The sequence below is a fragment of the Delphinapterus leucas genome, chromosome 9, assembly GCF_059928025.1.
Source record: "Delphinapterus leucas isolate spDelLeu-1000000601 "Yukka" chromosome 9, BTC_Dleu_Yukka2, whole genome shotgun sequence".
Taxonomy (NCBI): domain Eukaryota; kingdom Metazoa; phylum Chordata; class Mammalia; order Artiodactyla; family Monodontidae; genus Delphinapterus; species Delphinapterus leucas.
In genome coordinates, this window is record NC_143137.1 from 41,954,697 (window position 1) to 41,971,146 (window position 16,450).

The following is a 16,450-nucleotide window of genomic DNA, read 5'->3' on the forward strand; positions in this document are numbered from 1 at the left end:
AAAATATTAATTAAGGTTTTGTCTTAGTGGTACAATTTTAAATGCTTTCAATTTTCTTTCTTGTGATTTAGGTAGTATGGATTTCTTAATTTTAAAAGGAGTACTGTATCTCTTTAAACGTATAGATTAAAGAAATCCATATACCTTAGAGAGTTTATATGTTGTTGGATCCTACTTAATTATTACAAATACATCCCCCACATTTTAAACTAATCCCCCTAACACTGCATTAATTCTCTCAGGGCTGAGCGCTGCCAGGAAAAATAGGATGTGACAGGTCTAGGATTAGGGTGAACCAGGTGAAGTGAGTTGTTGAAGTGCAGAGTTGGATCCCATCTTTATTTTTGTTAATTGTGGATGTTTTGCATTAATTCTGGTTTTAAAAAATATTACATTAAAGTATTACTCTTCTTGAGTACTGAGCGTTTTGGCAACACCCCCGTCCCGCCCCCCAATTATGCACCCGAGGTGAGTGCCTCTTTCACCTCACCATATTCCCAGCCCTGCTCCCTGACAGCCCTCTGCACTCTCCACGTGCCACAAACAGCATCTTTACATGTGCTGCTCTGCCTCTTGCCTAGCAGCTGCAGTGCCCTCCTGGAAACCTCGAAGCAAACACTGGTGCTCTGGGTGGAGTGAGGAATGGCAGCAATCCCAGCCATTCATGGAGCACTTCCTTTGGCCTGGCCTCTATGCAAAGCACTTTACTAGAATTATCTGAATCCTCACAGAGCCTGATAGGTTGGGTAGCGGAGAATCCTATGCATCCCCCAATACCATTCTTTCCTCTCAGTAACAGACTTTCCTAATTGCATCTGGGCACATGGCCATCCAGAATACAGACCACATTTCCCAGGCTCTCTTGCAGCCAGATGTGGCCATGTGATTAAGTTTGGGACAAAAGAAAGTTAGAGGGCTGTGCAATTTTGTGGGACATGTCTATAAAGGGGAAGGCCATTCCCTTCTTCTCACTTTGCCTGCTTCCTCTATGGAATATGTGTGTGAGGACTGGAGCTGCAGCATCCATTTTGACCCAGATATTAAAGCCACCATTAAAGATGGCAGAATGACTATGTGGTCATGTGGGATCTCCATACCAGGCCTGGACTGCTGGGTTACATGAGAGAGAAACAGACTTCTATCTCATTAAAACTATTGTTATCTTAGGTTTCACGGTACTGGCAGATCAACCTAATCCTAATTCATTCTGACAGATATTCTGATGAAGTCCCCTTTGTAGATGAGGAAACAATTCAGAGAAGTTGAGCACCTTTTCCAAGTCTGCACAGCTATTTAGTGACAGATCAAAATCTGAAACCAAGATGTCTGACTCCCATGCCCTAGCTCTTAATCCTATGCTATTAAAGTTCCCTGTTCTAGGAAGATTTCCAAATCTGAGCAAAGGGCTTGGAATCCTAGATTTTAGATGCTCATTCCTATGCTTTTCTCCAGATAAATCCTAAACCCTTCTGAGGCTTTAGCAGTTAAAAATGGCTCAGCAGGAGAACAAGAATTCCTTGTAAATGTCTTTCAGTTGCTGCCCATACCTTGCTCTGTCCTCAGACCACTGAGTGACAACATCACTGTTTATTTGCACGGGTCCTTAAGGATCAGCCATTGTTGTTTCTCAGGACAAACGTTACTCTGCTCTTCCTACAATGAGTGGTGGGGCTAGGGATGGGGAAGGGCTGCATCTCGGCAGACACTTCAGAAATCCCACCACCTTAAGACAGTCTAATGGAAACCCAGTCCCAACCTTGGAACAATGTGTAGCCCTGTGGCATTTTGACATTGGGCGTCTCTGCACTGTTGAAGTAACACAGCATGTTGCCATGCGTTTATCCCCTTGGGTCAGGTCAATGCTAAAGTAAGTTCATCGCCTCTGCTTCTTCAATAACTGATGTCTGATGCATCAGTTGAATGCATTTCAGGCTTATAAGCGGTTCCCTGGGTCTGCAGGCAAAAAGCTTTCACCATCTCTCCCCTCCCCCCACTAGTGACCAGTATCTCAGCATTAATGCATCTGATGGCACTGAGCCTCTGTGGCCTGAGCAAGGACAGTCGCCAAGCAAGGGTTGAAATCACATTTTTATATACATTATTACTTTCCCACAGCTTGGTTTCTTGCAGGCTTTTGATCTATTAGGCCACACCATTTAGTCTGGACTGAATCCTTGAATTACTTTATTTTTTCTTCCAAGACTCTTGTACTCATTAATCAAAATATTCATCTGTAGTGTTAATATAGCAGGTTTAAAAGTGTAACATTGCTTAGTGTGGAAGACAATATACATTCTCAACTGTAGATTTTGTGATTCTTTTGTGAATAATAATCATTGTTATTTTAGGAAAACCCTGAGTTTATCCAATTCTTGTTAGAATTTCCCTACCATAAAATGGAAGTGTGAAATCCAAACCTTCTTGTGAAGTAAACACATACTATCATTTACACATGTCCAGTCATGGCATTAATAAAAGCAGATTGTCTTGGATAAAACACATGGTTAGCCTTTAAAATAGATGTGAAAATAAGATTATAAATAATTGCTCTTCTTTACTGTGACTATTGGGTTGTATTTAGTGCCAAACTTTTTTTGACAGCTTCTAAGGAGTAAGTGTATTATAATTGTTATCCAAGTACAAGCTGCCACTTCTGTGTCATGGCATTCCTCTTCCACAAACTGATGAAAGAAATGAAGCCATGAGGAATCAAAGTAGAACCAGAGGGATTTGTTAGGACAGACATTCTGATTCCTTCATTCTGCTTCTCACTTATTGTCAGACAACAAGTGAGTAAAGACCCACTAAAAAAATCAAAAGGTCCATTCATCTTTTGACAAAATAGCAGTTATCAGCACAATAGCTTAGTTTTGCAAGAGCTACCCTAAGTGTACTACTAACTGGTAAACTCTAAATTCCCTTGTGTATATTCCAAGAGTGAGGGACAGGAGGAGGACGAAGAGAGTGAGGCCAAGCTACCTCCACTGTAACTGAGGAGGGGCTCAAGGACAGCAGGTGGGAAAGTTAATATCATCTCTTCCTGGACCAGCTGGGGTGCTTGTGTATTACACAGAATTTCCCAGAATTCCTTTCCCTGTGTGGTTCTGAGTTAGGATGGGCCACAAGAGACATCTGTGGCAATGACACTGCAGCCATACATTCCAAAGGCCGCTTGTGTCTCCCTTGCTGATGATCCGCTGGTTCACCTTGTCAGAGAAGTTCAGCTGCCAAGACAGAGGCTCCAGCTCCCATGGAATCTCCCTCTTCAGCTTCTCTGAGCCCTGGGCCATGAGCATGTGCAGTTTTGAGGGGAGGGGCACTGTCTTCTGCAGATCACCTGTGTCTACCAAGATTACAGGTGTGAGAGACAGACATGGGTCACCAGTTCTCCCTGTGGTTTCCAGCTTGTCCTCTTTCTCCTCTACTTCACAATCAGCCTTTCTCTCCCACTGCTGGCCCTGTGACTCAACAGCAACGTCAGGCCCATCCACTCCATATACAAAGGCAAGCTCCATCTGGAGATTCCTTCACCAACCCCCCCAGTAGGGTGAGATTTAATCCTGTGCTGCCCAGTATAGTAGCCACTAGCCATTGTATGACTATTAACATTAAAACTGATTAAATTATATACAATGAAAACTTCAGTTCCTCAGCTGTGCTTCTGCCATATTTCACATGTATGCCTAGTGCCTATGTTATAAAACAGTGCAGATACAGAACATTTCCATCACCATCGGAAGTTCTATTGAACAGTACTGGTATAATTCTTTTCATAAATTCCTTATTTCATATCACTCTTAGGGATTCTTTTTCTCTGATCAAACCCTAACAGATACACCAGCATTTGGTAAAGACTGGTCTAGTCAGTGATTTTCAATTTTTTGTTTTCTTGAGCACCTATGATTGATAATGTTCACATGTGTGGCAAATTTCTATGGCCCAACTCATATTTTGACAAAATTTCTAAAGAGGATTCCAAGAAAGAAAAGCAAATAGGTGAAATAGATGCAGCATTAATTAAAATTCCCTTAAGACACTGATGAAAGAAATTGAAGATGACACAAATAGATGGAAAGATACTGTGTTCATTGATTAGAAGAATTAATATGGTTAAAATAACTATTCTATCCAAGGCAATCTACAGATTCAATGCAGTCCCCATCAAAATACCAATGGCATTTTTCACAGAACTAGAACAAATAATTTTAAAATTTGTATGGAAATACAAAAGACCCCAAATAGCCAAAAAAATCTTGAGAAAGAAGAGTTTGAGGTATCATGCTCCGTGACTTCCGACTATATTACAAAGCTACAGTAATCAAAATAGTAGGGTACTGGCAGAAAACCAGACATATAGATCAATGGAACAGAATAGAGAGCCCAGAAATGAACCCATGCATTTGTGGTCAATTAATTTATGACCAAGGAGGCAAGAATGTACAGTGGAGGAAAGACAGTCTTTCAATAAGTGGTGCTGGGAAAACTGGGTATCTATATGTTAAAGAATGAAATTAGGACAATTTCTAACACCACATACACACACAAAAAAAACCTCCAAATGGATTAAAGACCTAAATGTAAGACTGGAAACATAAAACTCCTAGAAGAAAACATAGACAAAACACTCTGACATAAATCATAGCAATATTTTTTTGGATCTGTCTCCTAAAGCAAAGGAAACAAAACCAAAAATAAACAAATAGGACCTAATTAAACTTAAAAGCTTTTGCACAGCAAAGGAACCATTAACAAAACAAAAAGACAACCTAATGAATGGAAAAAATATTTGTAAATGATATGACCGATAAAGGGTTAATATCCAAAATATATAAACAGCTCATGCAACTCAACATCAAAAGAACAATCAATCTTATTTAAAAAGTGGGCAGAAGACCTGAATAGACATTTTTCCAAAGAAAACATACAGATGGCCACAGACACATGAAAAGATGCTTAACAGTGTTAATCATCAGAGAAATGCAAATCAAAACCACAGTGAGATGTCACCTCACACCAGTCAGAATGGCTATACACAAAAAGACCACCAATAACAAATGTTGGTGAGGATGTGGAGAAAAGGGAACCCTTGTACACTGTTCGTGGAAATGCAAATTGGTGCAGCAACTGTGGAAAACAGTATGAGGGTTCCTCAAAAAGTAAAAATAAAACTACAATGTGATCCAGCAATTCTACTCCTGGGTATATATCCAAAGAAAATGAAAACATTAATTTGAAAAGATACATGTATCCCAATGTTCATAGCAGCATTATTTACAATAGGCAAGATATGGAAGCAACCTAAATGTCCCTAAACAGATGAATGGATAAAGAAGATGTGGTATATACACACACACACACACACACACACACACACACAATGGAATACTACTCAGCCATAAACAAGAATAAAATTTTGCCATTTGCAACAACATGGATGGACATGGAGGTTATTATGCCACATGAAGTAAGTCAGACAGAGATAGATAAATATTGTATGACATCACTTATATGTGGAATCTAAAAAATAAAACAAACTAGTGAATATAACAAAAAAGAAGCAGATGCCCAGAAAGCGAGAACAAACTAGTAGTTACCAGTGGAGAGCGGGAAGGGGGAAGGGGCAAGATAGGGATAGGTGAGTAAGAGGTAAAAACTACTATGTATAAAATAAATAAGCTACAAGGATATACTGTACAGCATAGGGAACATGGCCAATATTTTATAATAACTATAAATGGAGTATAACCTTTAAAAATTGTGAATCACTATGTTGCACACCTGAACCTATATAATACTGCACATTAACTATACCGCAATAAAAAGTTCTTAAAAAAATACCAAAATGTGAATGAAAAGAACATTTCATTGATTTGAAATCTTTCTTCTTTTTAAAATTTAGGCTTTTACAATTACAAAATTTACCTCTAAGCACTGATTTCACTGCATTACGTAAATTTTGGTATGTGGTACTTTCATTTTGAATCATTGTGAAATATTTTCTAATTTCCCTTGTGCTTTCTTATTTGACCCATTGGTTATTTAGGAGTGTGTTGGTTAACTTCCATATGTTTGTGAATTCCCCAATTCCTTCTAGTCATTCCACTGTGGTCAGAGAACATATGTACAATCCAATCATTTAAAATTTACTGGGCTTCCCTGGTGGCGCAGTGGTTGAGAGTCCGCCTGCCAATGCAGGGGACACGGGTTCGTGCCCCGGTCTGGGAAGATCCCACATGCACAGAGCGGCTGGGCCCGTGAGCCATGGCCGCTGAGCCTGCGCGTCCGGAGGCTGTGCTCCGCAAGGGGAGAAGCCACAACAGTGAGAGGCCCGCATACCGCAAAAAAAAAAAAAAAAAAAAATTTACTAATACTTGCTTTATGGCCTGATATATGATCTATCTTGGATAATGTTCCATCTGTATTTGAGAAGAATGTGTATTCTGTTGTTGTTGGGTGGAGAGTTCTACAGATGTCTATCAAGCCTAATTTGTTTATAATGTTCAAGTCTTCTATATGCATCTTGATCTTCTGTGTAGTTGTTTCATCCTTTACTGAAAGTGGGATATTGACGCCTCCAACTATTATTGTTGAACTATCTCTTCTTCAGTTTTGACAGTTTTTACTTCATGTATCTTGGGGCTCTGCTATTAGGTGCATAGATGTCTATAACTCTTACACCTTCTTGATAGATTTTTTCTTTTATCCTTGTGAAATGTCCATCTTTGTCTCTAGAAACAATATTTGTATTAAAGTCCATTTTGTTTGATATTAGTATAACGACTCCAGATTTCTCTGGTTAGTGTTTACATGGTACAGTTTTTCCATTGTTTTACTTTCAAGCTATTTGTGTCTTTAAATGTAAAGTGTCTTTTTTGCAGTTTTTTTTAATCCATTCTGCCAATATCTGCCTTTTAATTGGATGGTTTAATCTATTTATATTTAATATAATTACTGATAAGGTAAGATTTGTATGTTATTTTGTTATTTGTTTTCCATATGCCATATATATAATATAAAATATATATATATAAAAAATATTTTGACACTCTATTCCTTCATCATTACTTTCTTTTGTGTTAAATAGGTATTTTCTTTTTTTTTTTTTTTTTCAGCACGCGGGCCTCCCACTGCTGTGGCCTCTCCTGTTGCGGAGCACAGGCTCCGGACGTGCAGGCTCAGCGGCCATGGCTCACAGGCCCAGCTGCTCCGCGGCATGTGGGATCTTCCTGGACCGGGGCATGAACCCGTGTCCCCTGCATCGGCAAGTGGACTCTCAACCACTGCACCACCAGGGAAGCCCCTAAATAGGTATTTTCTAGTGTACCATTTTAATAGCAAAAATACAATTTTTTAGTTATTTTCTTAGAGGTTGTCTTGAAGATTACAATTAACTTCCTATAACAACTTAGTTCAGATTAATATCAACTTAATTTCAACAGTATATAAAACTTTGCTCCTATATAGTTACATTCTCTCCTCCCACTTCATGCTGTAATTGTCATGCAATTACATCTTTATACATTGTATGCCCATTAATATAGATCTACAATTACTGCTTTGTGCAGTCTTCTTTTAAGTCAGATAGGAGGAAAAAAGTGTTATAATAAACAAAAAATTTGTATTGTCTTTTATATTTACTAATGTAATAACTTTTACAGGTGTTCTTTATTTCTTCATATGGAAGAGTTTTTTACTATCCTTTTCATTTTGGCCTAACATTCCCTTTAGTATCTCTTGTAGAGCAGATTTTCCAGTAGCCAGTTCTTTCAGTCTTTGTTTATATGAAAAAGTTTTAATGTCCTCCTTTCATTTGAAGGATAGTTTTGCTAAATATAGACTTTTTGGTTGACGTCTTTTTTCTTCCAGCATTTTGTGTATATTTTCCCACTGACTTCGGCCCCCATTGTTTTTGATGAGAAATTAGCTGTTAATCTCATTGAGGATCATTTGTACATGATGTCACCTCTCTCTTGTTGCTTTCAAGATATTCTCTTTGTCTTTCGATTTCAGTAGTTTGATTATGATGTGTCTAAGTGTGGATCTTTGAGTTTACCCTACTTGGAGTTCACTGAGCTTTGGATGTGTAGATTAATGTTTTTCATCACATTTGCAATGTTTTTTGCCATTATTTCTTAAAATATTCTTTCTTCCCCTTTCTCTATCATTTTTCCTCTGGAGCTCCCTTTATGCATATGTTGATTTAGTTGATACTATCTCACAGGTCTCTAAGGCTCTGTTAATTTTTCTTCATTCTTTTTTCTTTCTGTTCTGCAGACTGCATAATCTAAGTTGACCTATCTCCAAATTCACTGATTCTCTCTTCTGCCTGCCCAGATCTGCTTTTAAGACCCTCTAGTTAAAATTTCAATTCAGTTATTATACTTTTAAACTCCATAATTTCTATTTTTTATATACATAATTTTTCTTTTTTTATATTCTTCATTGGTGAGCCATTGTCCTCCTATCTTCCTTGAATTCTTTAGATGTATTTTCCTTTACTTCCTTGAACATATTTAAACTAGCTGGCTTAAATTTTTTATTTAGTAAATCCAACACCTGAGCAGTTTCTATTGGTTGCTTTTTTTCCATGTGTGTGCACCATGCTTTCTTGTTTCTTTCCATGTCTCATAATTTTTTGTTGTTGAAAACTGGACATTTAAATAATATAATGTGGCAACTCTGAAAATCAGACTCACCTTGCTCCTTAGCGCTTATAGTTATCACTGTTTTTTGTTGTTATTGCTATTTGTTTAGTGATTTTTCTGAACTAATTCAGTAAAGTTTTTATTCTTTGCTACATGTGGCCACTGAAGTCTCTGCTCACTTAGCTTAGTGATTAGCTAACTGCTGGACAAAGATTTCCTTAGTTACCTGGAAACAATGTCTCTGAATCTTTGCCAAAGATTTGTGCATGTTGGGGCACACCTTTAACTCTCAGGCATGTTACAACTCTCCCTTACCTTTCACTTTCTGCTTGTGCAAAGCCTCAAGGTCAGCCAGAGGTGAGAGCTTAGCATGCTCACAAACTTGGGCATGTGCACAGCCTTATATACTTATGTGACCATACAGATTCCCTTGAATATGTTGAAGTTTTTCAGATACCCTAAACCATCTAATTTCCCGTATTTTCTTTTGAGGCTTTTCATTAGTTGATTGTTTGCCGGAACTATTTCCCCTGCCTCAGGCAGTAATCAACGAATCACCCCAGTAATTACTTTCAACAAATGCCCACTGGGGAAAAATTTTCTGGTCAAGGGGAAGAGAAGGGGGGCTTTTTATACTAGGTGAACTCCAAGTCAGATCAAATCAAGACAATCTTGCAAGGGGTGGGGTGGTTCTTTCAGGAAATCACCAGACTGGTCAAAGAATGACAATTCTTAGGGAATGATGCTTTGAAAGAGCTCCAGCCTCCTTCTGGTGGCTGCCAGGCTGCTGGTTTTCACTGTAATTGTGGATTGTTATTTTTCAAGGATCCTGCCAAGCAGGGAGAGAGGGGAACAGAACAAGCTAAAATGCCACAAAACTTGCTTATTCAGCTGTTTTTCTTGAATAAATACTCCCCTGGTTACTGCAAACCTTTGGTTAATTTCCAGAGGTCTGGAAAAGTGGGTTCTGACAAATTTTTACCAGTTTTTCATTGCTTTTATGGAAGGGAGAATTCTTGGAGGTCCTTACTCTGCCATTTTCACTGACATCACTCTGAGAAAGAAGCTTTGCAGGAGCTCTGTCCCTTTTTTGCCCTCTGTGGTTACTGCCAGGGGGCAGAAAAGGGACAGAGTTGCTGGTTTTCAAGCCTACCATAGATCTGGGGACAGGTGGGTAGAAATAAGGCAAGTTAAGACACTGCAAAGCTCATTGTTCTTACTGACGCTCAGGCATTTTTCTTGAATAAAAACTCCCTAAATTGCTATGAGTTTTTGGTTCATTTCCAAAGTTCTGAAAAAGCTGACTCTGACCATTTTTGCTAGTTTTCTCATTGCTTTGATGGAGGCAAGAATTTTCAGAGGTTCTAACTCCATCAATTTCTTAGACATCACCCAAGGATTAAGTTTTATACAGATAACTGCAAATTATATTCCCCCCCCCGAAAAAAAGAAAAAGATAAAAAGAAAAGAAAATCACTAAACCGATTTAGGTGTTGCAACCTTAGTTACCCTAGTGAAATAAGGGATATTAATTATGACACACAACTGTGTCACCACATGAACACAGGAATGCAAATTTAAATGTTTCCTTAATTATTTGAATTTCATGAAGGCTACTTGCTTAGGATCAATGTAGATGGCTCTTGAAAAAATATTAAAGACACTTAGACAAAGAGGGATAGTCCTCTCTTTGGACAGAGATGGGCACCACACACAAGCTGTCATCAGGCCCTCTCCAACATTCACTCTTTCTATCAGGCACTGGGACCAGTCAAAGCTTTGTGTGTGGAGGGGAGTAGAGAAGATGCTGTTCTTCAGCCTTCAGTGTTTCTCCTTCTGTGTGCCATCTCCTCCATGCCAGCTGGTCCATACAAAGGAGGGCAGGGCAATACCCACAAGAAGAGGCCTGAAGTGACCACTACCATGTTCTGTGCAATAGCACAAGAGCTTCTGCAGGTGGGAGAGAGAGAGAGGCATAGTTGTTTACTTTTCCTTAGGTCTGGTTGTTTTCATTTGAAAATCCTGGTTTTGTTAAGTGGGTTTTTAAAAAATTAACACTAGCAATAAAAACTATCTGCTTCCCCCTCCAACTTTAGTAAAAAAAGGGGGCTGGGGGATGTGGGGGAGAAGAAGTTTTACCTTGCTTTCCAAAATAGAGTTTTTATGTAATAATCCATGGAAATTTTCATTATAAAGGTTTATTTCAAACTAAACAGAAGTAGTGGTAAGTTTTAGAATTAGCTTCTCTAAATCAGCCTTAATTTAAACAATTTAGATGAACACAAGTGTTATGGGATGAACTGTGTTCCCCTCACACCCCCCACCGAATTCATAAATTAAGATCCTGATCCTTACTGCCTCAGAATGTGACTGTATTTGGACATAGGGCCTTTGATGAGGTCATTAAGGTAAAATGAGTTCGTTTGTCTGGGTGCTAATCCAATATGACTGCTGTCCTTGTAGGATTGTAGGAAGATGAGATTAGAACACACACATGCACCTGCACAGAGGAAAGAACAGGTAAGGACACAGCGAGATGGCGGCCATCTGCATGCCAAGGAGAGAGGCCTCAAAAGAAACCCAACCTGCTAACTTCTGATCCTGGACTTGATATTGGACTTCCGGCCTCCGGAAGAGTGAGAAATAAATGTATGTTCTTTAAGTCCTCCAGTTTGTGGTATTTTGGTATGGTAGCCCAAGAAAACTAATACAAAGGCACTGCAGATTTATAAAACATGAAGATTTAGGCTGGTGTTAAAGCTGGGAACCAAAAGGTTCAGTCCTGGGAAACAATCATTTGCTTATTCCAAATCAATGTTCTCTTAAATAACAGGAAGCTCAGAATTAACTTCCAAGCAGTGTGATTAAATATAGTATTATGTCCAACAAAAAAACTCCTCTAACCATATTACAACAAAGAATTGCTTGGACTGCTGTATGATTACCAGTTTGATTTTCCAGCTCACTCTTCTGGCACATGCAGAGAAACGCAGAGATCACCCTGGACTTCCTAGATAACATACTCTGGGTGAACGTCAAGATTATTTTTATGATTGGATGTCATCTGTTGTAAAGGTCCATGTTCTTAGTTACAAAACAACCAGAATCCACTCTGACTAATTTAAGCAGGAGAAGGACTTTTTGAAGGATGTGAAGGAACTCACAGAATTGGGGGGATGGCTGGAGAAAGGGGCTGGAAGCTCAGTGCCTAGCACCAATGCCCAAACCCTGCAGAAAATAATGGCCTGGTATGGAAATCACTGTCTCTGCTGCTGCCAAGCACGAAGCACCAGAGATTTACCTTTACTGCACCAGCTTATTCCAGCTGTTTTGAAGCCATTTCTGCAACAGGATCTTCTGTATGGAAGTCTTGCCCTGATACCCCTGATTAGTGGACACCCAGGTCACATGCTGTGTTCTAGCTGCAACGGAGGCAAGTAACTTATACTCTGGGAGACATAGGTATTTCAGTTAATAAAGGGAGGTCATTTAAAAGTTGATGGGCAGGCAAGAATATGACAAATGTCCACTATAGCCCTTAAGTTATTTATGACCTATGCTGTGCTTTCTTTAACATCTAAGCTTCTAAAATGACAAAAGATCATGTCAGATAAATAAAAGTGTGATGATGAGAAAGACAAACAAGTCATATATTTTCAATCAAATTTTCACCAGAGCATTCAATAACATTTCCTACAATCAATACAGGTTGAATATTCTCAGAATATTTAATAAGTGCTTGTTAATAAGTGAATAAATGTTGTCAAAGTGGTCTTTTCCCTTAGTGAGAACACCAAAAACTATTAGAATCTAAGTTATTGGGTTGTAGTTCTAGCTCCTCATTTTCACACCCTCTAATGGTGTCGTTCTTCTCATTCAAGAACATAGTTTATCTGTTGCTATGGTAACTTTGTTTTCCAACAGGAAAACTGGGACACATTAATTTTTCGGTATTTGTTTTGGGGCACAAGAAGCAAGCTCACAGATGCTGCTTAAATATTAAAATTGACATTTTGATGGTTGGTGGGAACAAAAGAACAGAATATTTCAAGTTAGGACTGTTCCAGAAAAGTATGATGCGGTCACGGTACAAACTCATGGTAAAATGGGTATAGCATTTGCTTCAGGGAGAAGTTTTATAGGCATTAGTTAATTCAGTCATGCATTCATTTTTTTATCTTAATACACATTTCTTGAGCACTTACTATGTGCCAGACACTGATCTAGGACTTCATGTTATGTTCCACAAAGACCTTGCAGTTCAATAGCATGAGACAGATAGGTAAGCAAAACAATACAGTAAGAGTTTGAGATTCTAGGACAGAAATCTACAAGTCTGGTTAACCACACACTGCACTATAATTACACAACAAAATGTGAATATAACTCCTCCTTGTTAAACACAAAGTAACTACAAAAAAATCATATATTAGTGTCTCATTCCCAGTGCACAGGAGATCTCCACTGAGAGTGTTTTGAAGTCAGTTACATCTGCTTTTCTGTTTAAAGACTTTGTTAGTTTCACTTTGAAGCAGTAAAACATCACTACACATCCAGAGCCCACTAGATAGATTTCAGTAAATACAAAGGCAAGTATCAAGATTACATAGCTCATGTACAGAACAGACTTCTAATGAAAATCAGTCCTTTCCCCATTCTCTCTTAGTCAGCTAATCAAAAGAAAACAACTTAAACACTAAAATCTTCTGTGAAATCTCTAAGAAAGACCTCTCTCCAGTGTTCCACTTGAATTTCATTCATCTCCCAATGGGAGCAGGCATCACCTTATTTGATGGTATAGTATTTATTTTTGTCTGCCTCCCACCCTGCACTATGCATTCTTTTCTATCCTTGGCATCTCGGGCCTGGAAGATGAGCAATCATCTTGGAATGAATGTATAGATAATGGAATAGGTGAGTGCATCCCCTTATCAACCAGCAAAGCATGGAGAGCAGTTTTCTAGTTGGGACTACGTGTTTAGGAGTTAAGACAAGCAGCCTTGGGTTGGAACCTGTCTCTGCTAGTTATTGGTTCTATGAACTTGAGCAAATCATGTAATCTTTCTTGGCCTCAGTAGTTTCATCTGTAAGATGGGAATAATTAATAAACCATGACTCACAGGTTTGTTGTGAGAATGAAGTGGGAAAACGCTGTAAAAGACTGAGCACACACTGCAACATAATGCCAAACCCATGGCTGATGCTCAGTAAGTGGTGGAAAGAGTCATTATGATTGATATTCCAGTGGATGATGGTGTGCTTTATTGCAGCTGGCACCCTCATGTTTAGGGACACTGAACTTTCTGGGTAGAACAAATTGTACAGTTGGCCCTTGGCTGCTATTTGCCTTTGTTTCATATCCCTTCAAAACACAGAATCAGCACCTCTGCCTGTTCCAAACCCCAGTGCATTTTTGAACCTTTGAGAACACAGCTTATTATTGTTGTTGTTGTTGTTATTTACTGCTGTAGCTCAAATTTTTCTTTCTCTGCCCCCCACTGCCCTGGAAGAGTGTTTGATAAGAAAATGCCCCCAGCTTAATTTGAAAGACCGGCCTCTTAATTCATCATGAAATATAGAAATCTGATAAGCTGGCCTCATTATATTAAGAGCCCAATATCACTGCACTGCAAAGTTTGGGGAGTAGAGGAAGTGTGGGCAGACTGGGTGGGTGGTGGGAAATGGCAAACTATGCCCCCACCCCCACTCCAAACACAAACACACATGCAGTCTTAAAATAGCCAGAAATGTTTTTTCTTTTTCTCATCAGCTGGATGCTCATTATGAAATTGGACCACGTGGAAAAACACAAAGCCCTTCCCACTTGTCCAGCTTGGTAACATTAAATTGGGAAGAAGCCTGTGATGGGGGTGGGGTGGCTTCATAATATAGTAAGTGGAACCTTTTAGCTTCAGTAAGTGAGTCTGACTCAGGAATGCAGGCGATTGTATCTCCAAAAAAATCAATATTAAGATGCACAATTGCTCCCCTGGTATCGAAAGAATTAGTTGATCTACATGCTAAATGACAAGCCTCTTGATAACAGGGATTATGCGACCTGCCTTTTCAGCCAGGGCTGCTGGGGACTGTCCCTTAGGTCCCTGAGGCAGAGATAATCTAATTAGAACAACAAAGACCAGATCCATTTGAGGAGAAGGCAACGTGGGGTGGGCAGGGGGTCTCGAGGGACGGTGGGTGTGTGGGATCGTGTTGAGTCTTGTGTTGGCAGGGAGGGGCTCCCTCAGAACAAAAGCATCTAGGTGGCAAGTTCCTGGGGAGCAAGTACTGGAGAGGAGAGGATGCCTGCAGAAAGGGTGGACAGAGGTCACTTCTAAAACATGACTTAATCTCCACTTTGGCTCCACAAACACTGCCACGCTGGCTCCCAGACTCTGGCCAGACTTGACGGAACTAGTGAGCGAGTCTCCAGACATTCAGACACTCAAGAGGCCCTCCAGCCAGTCACAGGAGAGAAGGAAGGGCCTGGGAAACGCACGTGGGGCTGTCTGACCCAGATCCTCTGGCTCCTCTGTGAATCCCCACCATGCCCAAAGACGGAAGATTCCAAGGAGCAGACCCTGGTGCAATGTCCACTTGTCCACGGCAGAAGAGAAAAGCAAGGCCGTGTGTCGCATTTTTCAGGAAATTAAACTTCTGTCATTTAAAGGACTGTCCTCTCTTCTTATATTATGTACCTCTCATGTTTTTGGTGGTACTTTTTTTGGTGGTAAAGATTCCCTTTGAAAATCTATGAAACTGTCTTTTTTTTTTTTTTTTTTTTTGCGGTACGCAGGCCTCTCACTGTTGTGGCCTCTCCCGTCGTGGAGTACAGGCTCCGGACGCGCAGGCTCAGCGGCCATGGCTCACGGGCCCAGCCGCTCCGCGGCATGTGAGATCTTCCCGGACCGGGGCACGAACTCGTGTCCCCTGCATCGGCAGGAGGACTCTCAACCACTGCGCCACCAGGGAAGCCCTGAAACTGTCTTTTTAAACAGACTTCTCAGCAAATGTTTTAAAAATTTTATCCTCATGGGTTCCTTTTTTTCTTATGGAAATAAAAAAATTGGCCCAAACAAGCTTTGTTCTTAGTTCTTATACCCTCCATAACTTCTTGCTTCCAAGGTAAAAGGTGTTTTCAGTACATGGAGTTCTAAGGCAGTGAGACATTCATTAGGCTGATAGTTTTCCCATTGTTAAAAGAGGGGCTTTAATGTAATCAGGTCTCTCAGAACCTCAGTGTGTATGTACCATGCTGTGGACTGAAGCAGAGGAGCTCTGACTCTGGGGCAGGGGGAGCTCAGAACCTTGTCTTCCAGGCCTCTTCTTTAGATGCCCTGCCCCCATCACCTTGGCAGAGCCTGGGTCCTTCATGTGTCTCTGGGCTGTGGGTGTTGAGTGTGCTCAGTTCTGGCCCAGTCAGAGAGGACCTGCTTTCCTCTCTCTGGCTGTTCACTGTGTGGGGAGGTTGAACTGGCCCATCACTTAAAATAAGGTTTCAAACCCTAAAAAGCTGAGTGTACATGAGGCAAACCATCCCAAACCCAGGACAGTGGACGGGTGATTTACCATGATTTGAGAGGACCTTCTTACTCATCTAGGGGAGTATAGGTGGTGTCCATGGAAGCAGCTCAAAGATTCTCTTGACATTGTCACTCAAAGCGGGAAATGCAGGAATGTTGCTGCGGAAAGGGGGTGGATGATGGGGAGGAAAGGGCTTCCATTACCTACGAACCATTTCTACTGGCAAACAAACACTACCAGTCCTACTCAAAAAGAAATTAGTGAAAGACATGAGGCCTTAATAA